The sequence below is a fragment of the Mobula birostris genome, chromosome 5 (assembly GCF_030028105.1).
Source record: "Mobula birostris isolate sMobBir1 chromosome 5, sMobBir1.hap1, whole genome shotgun sequence".
Taxonomy (NCBI): domain Eukaryota; kingdom Metazoa; phylum Chordata; class Chondrichthyes; order Myliobatiformes; family Myliobatidae; genus Mobula; species Mobula birostris.
This window is the reverse complement of record NC_092374.1, coordinates 101680199-101697004: the sequence shown is the minus strand read 5'-3', so window position 1 is coordinate 101697004 and position 16806 is coordinate 101680199. Positions and strand designations below refer to the sequence as shown.

The following is a 16806-nucleotide window of genomic DNA, read 5'->3' as shown; positions in this document are numbered from 1 at the left end:
GTGTGAGAGAGAGAGAGTGTGTGTGTGAGAGAAGGAGTGTGTGTGAGTGAGAGAGAGAGTGTATGTGTGTGAGAGAGAGAGTGTGTGTGAGAGAGTGTGTGTGTGAGAGAGAGGGAGTGTATGTGTGAGAGAGAGAGGGTGTGTATGTGAGTGAGAGAGTGTGTGTGTGTGAGAGAGGGAGAGAGAGTGTGTGTGTGTGTGAGAGAGAGGGAGAGAGTGTGTGTGTGTGAGAGAGAGAGTGTGAGTGAGAGAGGGAGTGTGTGTGTGAGTACAAGAGAGAGGGTGTGTGTGTGTGTGAGAGAGAGAGAGTGTGTGTGAGAGAGTGTGTGTGTGTGAGAGAGAGGGTGTGTGAGTACAAGAGAGAGGGTGTGTATGTGTGTGAGAGAGAGAGAGTGTGTGTGAGAGAGTGTGTGTGTGAGAGACAGAGAGGGTGTGTTTGTGAGAGAGAGGGTGTGTGTGAGAGAGAGTGTGTGTGTGAGAGGAATCTGTTAGAGTGTGTGTCAGTGTGTGAGAGAGTATTTGAGTGTGCATGTGTGTGTGTGTTTGTGCGTGTATGTGTGTCAGTGTGTGTGAGTGTGTGTGTCTGAGAGAGAGTGCATTTGTGTGTTTGTGTGTTGATGTGTATTGAGTGTGTGTAAGAGCAACTGTCTGAGTGTCTTTTAGTGTAAGTATGTTACTGTGTGTGAGTGTGTGTTTGTATGGGTCACGGGGTGTGTGGATGTATATGTGAGAGTGTAGGGGTATGTCAGTGTGTATGTACGTTAGTGTGAGTAAATGTGTGTGTGTGATTATATGAGTAAGAATTGTAGTGTGAGCGTGAGTTCAGGTATAAGAGGGTGTGTGTGCAAGTCTGTTGGTTTGAAAGTGTGCGAGTGTATCAGCATGTGAGTGTGTTAATGTGAGTGTGTTAGTATGAATGTGTGTGTGTCAGTGTTTGTGAGTATGTCAGTGTGTGAATGTGTTATCGTGTATGAGTGTGTTAGTACGTGTGAGTGTGTGTTGGTGTGTGAGAGTGTGTGTTTATATCTGAGCTCTCACAGTTCTAAGTGCGACAGGATTCTTGAAATTCTGTGTGTGTGCCAGATCCAAGCTTCAGCACAATGCTTGGCAGAGCCTGTCTCCTGGCTGGTGAAAACTAGTGGGAGGGAGGGAGTGAGAGAGAGAGAGAGAGGAGAGAGAGAGAGAGAGAGAGAGAGAGAGAGAGAGAGAGAGGGAGGGGGGAGGGAGAGGGGAGGGGAGAGAGAGAAGTGGGGGGGTGGGAGACAGAGAGAGAGAGAGAGAGTCAGAGAGGGGTTGAGAGTGAGTGAGTGAGAGATAGAGAGAGGGGGGAGAGAGAAAGAGGGGAGAGAAAACGAGAGAGTGAGAGAGAGAGAGAGAGGGAGTAGGTGGAAGGAGCTTACAATCCCTGCGTTTACAGGCTGCAGGGTGTAGTAGTTGTCTGCAGCAGTGAACCTGGCTCGTAATGAAAGCAGACGGCCTTGCCGTGCCCCCTCCTCTCCCTCGGATGGCTGCTTGATTTTCAATTGCTTGGATTATTTCTCTCTCTCTCTCTCTCTCTCACACACACAGAAGAAAGTTACCAAACATCAGCAGAGACCTTGATGATGTCACAGGAGAGGGAGCACGCAAGTGCGGAGAAGGCAGCCAGAACCTTAGCCTGAGAGGGACAGCAGAACAGACTCCATATTGGGTTTGGTGGCAGTGAGTGCCCTCTGCAGCAGGCACGATGCAGGTAGGACAGTCCTGGAGGGAGGAGGGGAGGGAGGCTGTTGACTCAACCTCTCTGGGGTGTGTTTGATACATAAATGAAAACACGTAAATATCTTTGGACATGATCCTCAGGCGAGCGTTTTGCCTCTGTTTGTGTGCTGGGTTGGTGGGGAGGGTGGGCAGCGGGGGGTGGGGTGGGGGTGGGGGAGAGGCTGTGCCAGCCCTGTTGGTGATGTGTTCACAGGCTGCACAGTCACACTCTCCTGTCTGCCAGAGGTACAGGCAGCGGGCAGCGCCGAGCTCCAAGCAACGGGGTGGGATGTTTGCGCGCACACACACACATGCACAGACAGACACACATAACCATCACAGACACAGACACACACACTCATACATATACAGAGACAAATGCACACAGACACACATTCATATACAAGTGCACAGATTCACAGACACACATATACACAGACACACACAAATACACACATACAAATACACACACACAAATAGACACACAGACAGACAAACTAACACACACAGACACACACACGCATAGGCACACACATACACACAGACCCTCACTGTGGGACTGTCCCCCCCCAGACACACACACACACAGACATACATACAACACATGCAGATGCAAACACATACACATAGACACAGACACGCACACACACAAAGCCATACACACACACACACACACACACGCACATGCTCACAGGCACACAGACACACAGATGTACACACAAGACACAAACAGACAGAGAAACACGCCGAGAGAGAGACACACACAGACAGATACACACAAATACACACATATGCACACACAGACATACACACACAAACACACACACACAGACACACACACACACACATGCACACAGGCACACACACACAAACATACACATATGCACACACGCACTCACACACACAAACACACACACACACACACACACACAAACAAACACATACAAACACACATCATACGCAAACACATCACACACAAACAGATACACAGTCACACACACACACATATAAACACACACACACAATCACACACACACACACACACACACACACACAGACACATGCACACAGACACATGCACATGCTCACAGGCACACAGACACACAGATGTACACACAAGACACACAGAAACACACAGAGACACACACACACAGATCAACAGACAGACAGGTACACACAAATACACACATATGCACGCACAGACACACACACACAGACACACACATGCACACAAACACAAACATACGCACACAAACACGCACACACTCACACACACAGACATAGACACACATTCACACACACATATAAACTCGCACAAACACAGACAGACACACACACACAATCACACAGACAGACTCACATGCACATATAGTCACCTACACACACTCCCACAAACATACAGTTACACACACAGTCACACACTCACAGACACATAGACAGACACACACGCACACTCAGACAAACACATAGAACACACACACAATACATACAGTCGCACACACACAGAGCACAGAGACAGACACACACACAGACACACACAGAAACACACACACAGACACCCACAGAGTCACACACACACATACACAGACACACACACACACACACACACACACACACACACACCAGACGCACACTCACACAAACACACAGACAGACACACAATACACACAAACATACACGGGTACACACATGCACAATACACACACACAGTCAGACACACACACACATACACACAGAGGCAGTGACACCCACACTGACAATAGACTATTGTGACATTATCACTCACCTCCTTTGCCCAGTGTTGGGCCCTGGGGATGAGCGATGTTTGGATGGGGTGGGGGTGCTGCAAGGGAGGAGGGAGGAACAGAGTCGAGTGGAGGGTTACAGGTTGGTGACCATTGTCCACCTGCAGGGATTTCATCCCTGTTCCCATTCCTCCATCCCCTGCCTCGGGAGGGTGTGACAGACACACACCCATCCCAGTCCCTCAACCAAAAGTCAGTAAATACCACAGCAGCTTGAATCATTACACTACTGACTCTGTGTGTGTGTGTGTGTGTGTGTGTGTGTGTGTGTGTGTGTGTGTGTGTGAGAGAGAGTGTGTGTGTGTGTGAGAGAGAGAGTGTGTATGAGTGTGTGTGTGTGTGTGAGAGAGTGTATGTGTGTGTGTGAGAGAATGTGTGTGTGGGTGAGAGAGTGTGTGTGTGAGAGAGAGAGTATGTGTGAGTGTGTGTGTGTGAGAGAGAATGTGTGTGTGAGAGAGAATGTGTGTGTGTGAGAGAATGTGTGTGTGGGTGAGAGAGTGTGTGTGTGAGAGAGAGAGTGTGTGTGAGTGTGTGTGTGTGTGAGAGAGTGTATGTGTGTGTGTGAGAGTGTGTATGTGTGTTTATGTGAGAGTGTGTGTGTGTGCAGGCGATACATTGATAGGTGGAGGGGCAGGTGGTGTTGAGGAAGCAGGGAGTCTACAAAAGCATTTAGACAGATTAGGAGAAGTGACAGATGGAACATAGTGTAGGGAAGTGTATGGTTTTGCACTTTGGTAGAAGAGATAAAAGTGTAGACTATTTTCTAAACGGAACAAATTCAGAAATTGGAGATGCAAAGGGGCTTGGGAGTCCTTGTGCAGGATTCTCTGAAGTTTAACTTGTAGGTTGAGCCAGTGGTGAGGAAGGCAAATACAATGTTAGCATCCATTTCGAGAGGACTAGAATATAAAAGCAAGGATGAGATGCTGAGGCTTTGTAAGGTGCAGTATCAGTCAGACTGCACTTGGAGTACTGTGAACAGTTCTGGGCCCCTTGTCTAAGAAAAGATGAGTTGGCATTGGAGAATATCCATAGGTGGTTTACAAGAATAATTCTGGAAATGAAACGGTTAATATATGAGGAACATTTGCTGGCTCTGGGCCTGTACTCGCTGAAACCTAATGAATATTGAAAGGGCTAGACTGGTTGTGGAAAGGATATTTCCGATAGAGAGGGAGTTCAGGACCAGAGGGCACAGCCTCAGAATAGAGTGGGGTTCATTTTGAACAGTGATAAGGTGGAGTTTCTTTAGCCAGAGGATGGTGAATCTGTGGAATTCATTGTGACAGACAGCTATGGAGGCCGAGTCATTGGATATAGTTAAAGCAGAGGTTGATAGGTTCTTGATTAGTCAGGATGTCAAAGGTAACAGGAAGAAGGCAGGAGAATGGGGTTGACAGGGAAAATAGATCAGTATGATAGAATGGTGGACCAGGCTCGGTGGGCCAAATGGCCTAATTCTGCTCCTTGGTCTCACAGTGTTATGTGTGTTTATCAGAATATGTGTGTCCATATGGGGGGGGGAGTATGATCATTCCCCCATAACAGCACCAGTGGGGATGAATCTGTCACTGTATAACACTGGCGTACAGTACTGGTAGGAAGAGGTCTGTACTGTATAACACTGGGGATGGGTCTGTCATTGTACAACAATGGGGTACAGTACCACTGGGGATAGATCTGTCACTGTATAACACTGTGGGGTACAGTATCGGTGGGGATGTGTCTGTCACTGTATAACACTGGGGTACAGTACTAATGGGATGGGTCTGTCACTGTATAACACTGGAGTACAGTATGGGTGGCGATGGGTCTGTCAATGTATAACACTGGGGTACAGCAGGGTTATGGATGGGTCTGTCACTCTATACCATTGAGGAGCACTACCAAGTGGAGACTGGTCTGTCACTGTGTAACTCTGGGTTACAGTACCAGTGGGGACTGGTCTGTCACTGTATGACACTGGGGTCAGTACCAGTGGACAGGTCTGTCACTGTATAATACCAGTGTACAGTACCGGTGGGGATGGGTCTGTCACTGTATAACACTGGGGTATGGTACCAGTGGACAGGTCTGTCACTGTATAACACTGGGGCACAGTACCAGTGGACAGGTCTGTCACTGGGCTACAGTACCAAAGGGGATGCATCTGCTACTGCCACAGAAGCATCTGTCCATGATAGCATTGGTAGAAGTGACCACCACACAGTATTTGAGGAGACTAAATCTCATCTCCACATTGAAGAAACCCTCCACTGCATTGTGTAGCACTTCCACTATGCTAAATAGTGCAAAATGACTTTGGATAGATCTAGCAGCCCAAGACTGGGCATCTATGAGGTGTTGTGGGCCATCAGCAGCAGCAGAACTGTACTCAACTACAGTCTGTAACCTCATGGCCCAGCATATCCCCACTCTAACATTACCAGCCGGCCGGGGTTCAATGAAGAGTGCAGGAGGGCATGTTGAGAACAGCATCAGGCATACCTCAATATGAGGCGTCACCCTGGTGAAGTTACAATACAGGACTACTCTCATGTCAAACACCATGAGCAACAAGTAATAAACAGAGCTGAGTGGTCCCACAACCAACCGATCAGATCTAAGCTCTGTAGCCCTGTCACATCCAGCTATGAATGGTGGTGGACAATCAAACAACTCACTGGAGGAGGAGGCTTCACAACTATCCCCATCCTCAATGATAGAGGAGCCCAGCACACCTGTTCAAAAGATAAGGCTGAGGATTTTGCAATGATCTGCAGTCAGAAGAGCCAAGTAGCTCAGCCTCCCCCAGAAGTCTCCAGCATCCCACATGACAGTATGCAGCCAGTCCGATTCACTCCATGTGATATCAAGAAACAGCTGAAAGCACTGGATACTGCGAAGGCCATGGGTCCAGACAAAATTCCAGCAATAGTCCTGAAGACTTGTGCCTCAGAACTTGCCGTGCCACTAGCCAGGCTGTTTCAGTACAGCTACAACACCAGCATCTACCCAGCAGTGTGGATGGCCTAAGTATGTCCTGTACTTAAGAAACAGGCCAAGTCCAACTCAGCCTTCTCTCAGTCATCAGCAAAGTGATGGAAGGGGTCATCAACAGTGCTGTCATGCAGCACCTACTCGGCAGTAACCTGCTTACGGATACCCAGCTTGGGTTCCATCAGGCCACTTAGCTCCTCACCTCATCACCTCCTCAATTGAAACATTGTCCAAAGAGCTAAATACTCTTTGACATGAGGTGAGAGTGATAGCCCTCGACATAAAGGCAGCATTTGACCGAGTATGGCATCAAGGTGCCCTACCTAAAATGGAGTCAATGGGAATTAGGGGGAAACCCCTCTGCTGGTTGGAATCGTACCTGACACAGAGGAAGATGGTTGTGGTGGTTGGAGGTCAATCATCTCATCCTCAGGACATCACTGCAGGAGTTCCTCAGGGAAGTGTCCTTGGACCAACTGTCTTCAGCTGCTTCATCAATGACTTTTGTTCCGTCATAAGGTCAGAAGTGAGGATGTTCACAGATGATTGCACAATGTTCTGCACCATTCGAGACTCCTCAGATCATGAAGCACTTTATACCCAAATGCAGCAGGACCTGGACAATATCCAGGCTTGGGCTGACAAGTGGCCAGTAACATTCAAGCCAGGCAATGACCATCTCCAACAAGAGAGGCTCTAACCATTGTCCCTTGACATTCAGTAGCATCGCCATCACTGAATCCCCTAATATCAGCATCCTGGAGGTTACTATTGACAGGAAATTGAACTGGTCTAGCCATATAAACACCGTGGCTACCAGAGCAGGTCAAAGGCTAGGGATCCTGTGGTGTATAACTCACCTCCTGACTCCCCAAAGCCTGGCCACCATCTACAAGGCTCAGGTCAGGAGTGTAATGGAATACTTGCCACTTGCCTGGATGAGTGAAGCTCCATCAGCACTCAAGAAGCTTGACACCATCCAGTACAAGGCAGCCCACTTGATTGGTACCCCTTCCACAAGCATCCAATCCCTCCACAATCGATGAACATTTGCATCAGCATGTACTATCTACAAAACGCACTGCAACAACATACCAAAGTTCCTAAGGCAGCACCTTCCAGACCCACGACCACTACCATCTAGAAGGACAAGAACAGCAGATACCTGAGAACACCACCACATGGAAATCCCTCTCCAAGTCAATCACCATCCTGACTTGGAAACATATCGCCATTCCTTCATTGTCACTGGGTCAAAATCATGGAATTTCCCCCCTAACAGCACCGTGGGTGTACCTACACCTCAGGGACTGCAGCAGTTCAAGAAGGCAGTTCATCACCACCTTCTCAAGGACAACCAGGAATGGGCAATAAATGCTGGCTTAGCTGGTGATGCCCACATACCTTAAATGATTTTTTAAAAAAATCACCAGAGTACAGTACCAGTGGAGATGGGTCTGTCACTGTATAACACTGGAGTACCGTACCGGTGGGGATGGGTCTGTTACTGTATAACACAGGGGTACAGTACTAGTGGGGATGGGTTTATTGCTGTATAACACTGGGGTATAGTACCAGTGGAGATGGGTTTGTCACCGTATAACACCAGGATACAGTACTTTACCCCAGTGTTATACAGTGACACACCTGTACCCCACTGGTACTGCACCACAGTGTTATACAGTAACAGACACATGCCAAAAAGTACTGTGCCCTGGTGCTATACAGTGTCAGACCCATCCCCCCCCACGTACTGTACCGCTGTTTTATACAGTGACAGACCCATCCCCTCCAGTACTGTACCGTGATGTTAACAGTGACAAACCCATTCACATCAGTACTGTACCCCAGTGTTATATAGTGACAGACCTGACCCCACCGGCACTGTATCACAGTGCTATACAGTGACATACCAGTCCCCACTGTCATGGTACCCCAGTGTTATACAGTGAGAGAACCATCCCCACTGGTACCGTACCCCAGTGTTATACAGTGACAGAGCCACCCCCACTGGTACTGTACCCCAGTGTTCTACAGAGAGAGGCTCGTCCCCACCAGCCCTGTATCCTGGTGTGATAGAGTGAGAGACCCATCCTGAACAGAACTGTACTCTGGTGTTCTACAGTGACAGATCCACCCCCACCGGACTGTACTCTGGTGTTATACAGTAACAGACCCATCCCCACCGGTACTGTACCCCAGTGTTATACAGTGACAGGCCCATTCCCACTGGTACCATACCCCAGTGTTATACAGTGACAAGTCCATCCCCACTGGACTGTACTGTGGTGTTATACAGTAACAGATCCATCCCCACCGGACTGTACTCTGGTGTTATACAGTGACAAACCCATCTCCAACCCTGTACTGTACCCCAGTGTTATATAGTGACATATCCATCACCAATGGTATGGTACCCCAGTGTTATAGAGTGACAGGTCCATCCCCACTGGACTGTACTCTGGTGTTATACAGTGACAGATCCATCCCCACTGGACTGTACTCTGGTGTTATACAGTGACAGACCCATCCCCACCGGACTGTACTCTGGTGTTATACAGTGACAGACCCATCTCCAACCCTGTACTGTACCCCAGTGTTATATAGTGACATATCCATCACCAATGGTATGGTACCCCAGTGTTATAGAGTGACAGGTCCATCCCCACTGGACTGTACTCTGGTGTTATACAGTGACAGACCCATCCCCACCGGACTGTACTCTGGTGTTATACAGTGACAGACCCATCCCCACCGTACTGTACTCTGGTGTTATACAGTGACAGACCCATCCCCACCGGACTGTACTCTGGTGTTATACAGTGACAGTCCCATCCCCACTGGACTGTACTCTGGTGTTATACAGTGACAGATCCATCCCCCCCAGTACTGTACCCCAATGTTATATAGTGACAGACCTGCCCCCACCGGCACTGTACCAGAGTGCTATACAGTGACATACCATTCCCCACTGTCATGGTATCCCAGTGTTATACAGTGAGAGAACCATCCCCACTGGTACTGTGCCCCAGTGTTATACAGTGACAGAGCCATCACCACCTGTACTGTACCCCAGTGTTATACAGTAACATACCCATCCCCACCGTACTGTACTGTGGTGTTATACAGTAACAGATCCATCCCCAGCGGTACTGTACCCCAGTGTTATACAGTGACAGGTCCATCCCCACTGGACTGTACTCTGGTGCTACACAGTGACAGACCCATCCCCACCGGACTGTACTCTGGTGTGAAACAGTGACAGACCCATCCCCACCGGACTGTACTCTGGTGTTATACAGTGACAGACCCATCCCCACCGGACTGTACTCTGGTGTTATACAGTGACAGACCCATCCCCACTAGACTGTACTCTCGTGTTACACAGTGACAGACCCATTCCCACTGGACTGTACTCTGGTGGTATACGGTGACATATCTATCTGCACCGTACTGTATTCTGGTGTTATACAGTGACAAACCCATCCCCTCCGGACTGCACTCTGGTGTTATACAGTGACATATCCATCCCCGCTGGACTGTACTCTGGTGTTATACAGTGACAGACCAATCCCCACCATACTGTACTCTGGTGTTATACAGTGACAAACCCATCCCCTCCGGACTGCACTCTGGTGTTATACAGTGACATATCCATCCCCACTGGACTGTACTCTGGTGTTATACAGTGACAGATCCATCCCCGCTGGACTGTACTCTGGTGTTACACAGTGACAGACCAATCCCCACCATACTGTACTCTGGTGTTATACAGTGACAGACCCATATCCACCGGACTTTACTCTCATGTTATACGGTGACTGATCCATCCCCACTGGACTGTACTCTGGTGTTATACAGTGACAGACCGATCCCCACTGGACTGTACTCTGGTGTTATACAGTTACCGGCACATCCCGACCGGACAGTACTCTGGTGTTATACAGTGACAGACCATCCCCACAGATACTGTACTCTGGTGTTATACAGTGACAACCCCATCCCCACTGGACTCTATTCTGGTGTTATACAGTGACAGATCCATCCCCACTGGACTGTATTCTCGTGTTATACAGTCACGGATCCATCCCCACTGGACTGTACTCTGGTGTTATACAGTGACAGACCTATCCCCACCGGACTGTACTCTGGTGTTATACAGTGACAGACCCATCCCCACTGGACTGTACTCTGGTGTTATACAGTGACATATCCATCCCCACTGGACTCTATTCTGGTGTTATACAGTGACAGTCCCATCTCCACTGGACTGTACTCTGGTGTTATACAGTGACAGACCCATCCCCACCGGACTGTATTCTGGTGTTATACAGTAACAGACCCATCCCCACCGGACTGTACTCTCATGTTATACAGCGATAGATCCATCCCCACTGGACAGTACTCTCATGGTATAAAGTGACAGATCCATCCCCACTGGACTGTACTCTGGTGTTATACAGTGACAGGCCCATCCCCACTGGACTCTATTCTGCTGTTATACAATGACATATCTATCTGCACCGTACTGTGCTCTGGTGTTATACAGTGACAGACCCATCCCCACCGGACTGTACTATCGTGTTATACAGTGATAGACCCATCCCCACTGGACTGTACTCTCGTGTTATACAGTGACAGACCCATCCCCACCGGACTGTACTCTCGTGTTATACAGTGACAGATCCATTCCCACCGGTACTGTACCCCAGTGGTATACAGTGACAAATCCATCCGCACTGGACTGTACTCTGGTGTTATACAGTGACATATCTATCTGCACCGTACTGTACTCTGGTGTTATACAGTGACAGAACCATTTCCCACTGGACTGTAATGTGGTGTTATACAGTGACAGATCCATCCACACCAGACTGTACTCTCGTGTTATACAGTGACAAATCCATCCCCACTGGACTGTACTCTGGTGTTATGCAGTGACAGACCCAGCCCCACCGTACTGTACTCTGGTGTTATACAGTGACAGACCCATCCCCACCGGACTGCACTCTGGTGTTATACAGTGACAGACCCATCCCCTCTGGACTGCACTCTGGTGTTATACAGTGACATATCCATCCGCACAGTACTGTACTCTGTCGTTATACAGTGACAGACCCACCCCCACCGGACTGTACTCTGGTGTTATACAGGGACAGACTCATCCCCACCGGACTGTACTCTCGTGTTATACAGTGACAGACCCATCCCCACTGGACAGTACTCTGGTGTTATACAGTGACATATCTATCTGCACCGTACTGTACTCTGGTGTTATACAGTGACAGACCCATCCCCACCGGACTGTACTCTGGTGTTATACAGTGATAAATCCATCCCCACTGGACTGTACTCTGGTGTTATACAGTGACAGACCTATCCCCACTGGACTGTACTCTGGTGTTATACAGTTACCGGCACATCCCGACCGGACGGTACTCTGGTGTTATACAGTGACAAACCCATCCCAACCGGACTGCACTCTGGTGTTATACAGTGACATATCCATCGTCACCGTACTGTACTCCGGTGTTACAAAGTGACAGGCCCATCCCCACCGGACCGTACTCTGGTGCTATACAGTGACAGACCCATCCCCACCGTACGGTACTCTGGTGTTATACAGTGACAGACCCATCCCCACCGGACTGTATTCTGGTGTTATACAGTGACAGACCCATCCCTAACCCTGTACTGTACCCCAGTGTTATACAGTAACAGACCCATCCCTACTGTACTGTACTGTGGTCTAATACAGTGACAGACCCATCCCCACTGGACTGTACTCTGATGTTATACAGTGACAGACCTATCCTCACTGGACTGTACTCTGGTGATATACAGTGACAGGCCATCCCCACCGGACTGTACTCTGGTGTTATACAGTGACAGACCCATCCCCACGTACCGTACTCTGGTGTTATACAGTGACAGAACATCCCCACCGTACTGTACTCTGGTGTTATACAGTGACAGATCCATCCCCACTGTACTGTACTCTCGTGTTATACAGTGTCAAACCTATCCCCACCGGACTGTACTCTCGTGTTATACAGTGACAGACCCATCCCCACCGGACTGTACTCTGGTGTTATACAGTGACAGATCCATCCCCACCGGACTGTACTCTGGTGTTATACAGTGACAGACCCATCCCCACTGGACTGTACTCTGGTGTTATACAGTGACAGTTCCATCCCCATTGGACTGTACTCTGGTGTTATACAGTGACAGACCCATCCCCACCGGACTGTACTCTGGTGTTATACAGTGACAGACCCATCCCCACCGTACTGTACTCTGTCGTTATACAGTGACAGACCCATCCCCTCCGGACTGCACTCTGGTGCTATACAGTGACATATCCATCCACACCGTACTGTACGCTGTCGTTATACAGTGACAGACCCATCCCCACCGGACTGTACTCTGGTGTTATACAGTGACAGACCCATCCCCACCGGACTGTATTCTCGTGTTATACAGTGACAGACCCATCCCCACCGGACTGTACTCTGGTGTTATACATTGACAGAACCATCCGCACCGGACGGTACTCTGGTGTTATACAGTGACATATCTATCTGCACCGTGCTGTGCTCTGGTGTTATAGAGTGACAGACCCATCCCCACTGGACTGTATTCTGGTGTTATACAGTGACAGACCCATCCCCACCGGACTGTACTCTGGTGTTATACAGTGACAGACCCATCCCCACCGGACTGTACTCTGGTGTTATACAGTGACAGATCCATCCCCACTGGACTGTACTCTGGTGTTATACAGTGACAGACCCATCCCCACCGGACTGTACTATCGTGTTATACAGTGATAGACCCATCCCCACTGGACTGTACTCTCGTGTTATACAGTGACAGACCCATCCCCACCGGACTGTACTCTCGTGTTATACAGTGACAGATCCATTCCCACCGGTACTGTACCCCAGTGGTATACAGTGACAAATCCATCCCCACTGGACTGTACTCTGGTGTTATACATTGACAGACCCATCCCCACCGGACGGTACTCTGGTGTTATACAGTGACAGACCCATCCCCACCGGACTGTGCTCTGGTGTTATACAGTGACAGATCCATCCCCACTGGACTGTACTCTGGTGTTATACAGTGACAGACCCATCCCCACCGGACTGTACTATCGTGTTATACAGTGATAGACCCATCCCCACTGGACTGTACTCTCGTGTTATACAGTGACAGACCCATCCCCACCGGACTGTACTTACTCTCGTGTTATACAGTGACAGATCCATTCCCACCGGTACTGTACCCCAGTGGTATACAGTGACAAATCCATCCCCACTGGACTGTACTCTGGTGTTATACATTGACAGACCCATCCCCACCGGATGGTACTCTGGTGTTATACATTGACATATCTATCTGCACCGTACTGTGCTCTGGTGTTGTACAGTGACAGACCCATCCCCACTGGACTGTACTCTAGTGTTATACAGTGACAGACCCATCCCCACTGGACTGTACTCTGGTGTTTTACAGTGACAGACCCATCCCCACCAGACTGTACTCTGGTGTTATACAGTGACAGGCCTTCCCCACCGGACTGTACTCTGGTGTTTTTCAGTGACAGACCCATCCCCACCGTACTGTACTCTGCGGTTATACAGTGACAGACCCATCCTCACTGGACTGTACTCTGATGGTATACAGTGACAGATCCATTCTCACCAGACTGTACTCAGGTGTTATACAGTGACAAATCCATCGTCACTGTACTGTACTGTGGTGTTATACAGTGAGAGACCCATCCCCACCATACTGTACTCTGGTGTTATACAGTGACAGACCCATCCCCACCGTACTGTACTCTGGTGTTATACAGTGACAGAGCCATCCCCACCGGACTGTACTCTGGTGTTATACAGTGACAGATCCATCCCCACTGGACTGTACTCTGGTATTATACAGTGACAGACCTATCCCCACTGGACTGTACTCTGGTGTTATACAGTTACCGGCACATCCCGACCGGACGGTACTCTGGTGTTATACAGTGACAGACCATCCCCACAGATACTGTACTCTGGTGTTATACAGTGACAAACCCATCCCAACCGGACTGCACTCTGGTGTTATACAGTGACATATCCATCGTCACCGTACTGTACTCCGGTGTTACACAGTGACAGGCCCATCCCCACCGGACCGTACTCTGGTGCTATACAGTGACAGACCTATCCCCACCGTACGGTACTCTGGTGTTATACAGTGACAGATCCATCCCCACCGGACTGTACTCTGGTGTTATACAGTGACAGGCCATCCCCACTGGACTCTATTCTGGTGTTATACAGTGACAGGCTCATCCCCACTGGACTGTACTCTGGTGTTCTACAGTGACAGATCCATCCCCACCATACTGTACTCTGGTGTTATACAGACCCATCCCCAACCCTGTACTGTACCCCAGTGTTATACAGTAACAGTCCCATCCCTACCGTACTGTACTGTGGTGCAATACAGTGACAGACCTATCCCCACCGGAGTGTACTCTGGTGATATACAGTGACAACCCCATCCCCACTGGACGCTATTCTGGTGTTATACAGTGACAGGCCCATCCCCACCGGAATGTACTCTCGTGTTATACAGTGACAGACCCATCCCCACTGGACTGTATTCTCGTGTTATACAGTCACGGATCCATCCCCACTGGACTGTACTCTGGTGTTATACAGTGACAGACCTATCTACGCCAGACTGTACTCTGGTGTTATACAGTGACAGACCCATCCCCACCAGACTGTACTCTTGTGCTATACCGTGACATATCCATCCCCACCGGACTGTACTCTGGTGTTATACAGTGACAGGCCATCCCCACTGGACTCTATTCTGGTGTTATACAGTGACAGGCTCATCCCCACTGGACTGTACTCTGGTGTTCTACAGTGACAGATCCATCCCCACCATACTGTACTCTGGTGTTATACAGACCCATCCCCAACCCTGTACTGTACCCCAGTGTTATACAGTAACAGTCCCATCCTTACCGTACTGTACTGTGGTGCAATACAGTGACAGACCTATCCCCACCGGAGTGTACTCTGGTGATATACAGTGACAACCCCATCCCCACTGGACGCTATTCTGGTGTTATACAGTGACAGGCCCATCCCCACCGGAATGTACTCTCGTGTTATACAGTGACAGACCCATCCCCACTGGACTGTATTCTCGTGTTATACAGTCACGGATCCATCCCCACTGGACTGTACTCTGGTGTTATACAGTGACAGACCTATCTGCGCCAGACTGTACTCTGGTGTTATACAGTGACAGACCCATCCCCACCAGACTGTACTCTTGTGCTATACCGTGACATATCCATCCCCACCGGACTGTACTCTGGTGTTACACAGTGACAGACCCATCCCCACTGGACTGTACTCTGGTGTTATACAGTGACAGACCCATCCCCACCGGACTGTACTCTGGTGTTATACAGTGACAGACCCATCTCCACCGGACTGTATTCTGGTGTTATACAGTGACAGACCCATCCCTAACCCTGTACTGTACCCCAGTGTTATACAGTAACAGACCCATCCCTACCGTACTGTACTGTGGTCTAATATAGTGACAGACCTATCCTCACCGGACTGTACTCTGGTGTTATACAGTGACAGGCCCATCCCCACTGGACTCTATTCTGGTGTTATAGAGTGACAGAGCCATCCCCACCGGAATGTACTCTCGTGTTATACAGTGACAGATCCATCCCCACTGGACTGTATTCTGGTGCTATACAGTGACAGACCTATCCCCACTGGACTGTACTCTGGTGTTATACAGTGACAGACCCATCCCCACCAGACTGTACTCTCGTGTTATACCATGACATATCCATCCCCACCGGACTGTACTCTGGTGTTATACAGTGACAGACCTATCCCCACTGGACTGTACTCTGGTGTTATACAGTGACCGTCCCGTCCCCACTGGACGGTACTTTGGTGTTCTACAGTGACAGATCCATCCCCACCATACTGTACTCTGGGTTTATACAGTGACAGACCTATCCCCACCGGACTGTACTCTCCTGGTATACAGTGACAGACCCATCCCCACCGGACTGTACTCTGGTGTTATACAGTGACAGATCCATCCCCTCCAGTACTGTACCCCAGTGTTATATAGTGACAGACCTGACCCCCACCGGTACTGTACCAGAGTGCTATACAGTGACATACCATTCCCCACTGTCATGGTACCCCAGTGTTATACAGTGAGAGAA

At 49.3% G+C, this 16806-nt stretch overlaps 1 protein-coding gene across 2 annotated transcripts in view; it reads left to right on the top strand.

The window, feature by feature from the left end:
• The window catches only part of LOC140197311 (zinc finger and BTB domain-containing protein 38-like), a 362864-nt gene that overhangs the window by 139707 nt on the left and 206351 nt on the right, over positions 1 to 16806 (top strand). Inside the window, exon 3 of one of the 2 annotated variants that reach the window (XM_072257254.1) lies at positions 1570 to 1732. The gene's annotated coding sequence lies outside the window, so the exon portion shown is untranslated. Of the gene's footprint in view, positions 1 to 1327; positions 1733 to 16806 lie in introns of those variants that run through there. The other variant, XM_072257255.1, reaches the window with a different exon arrangement.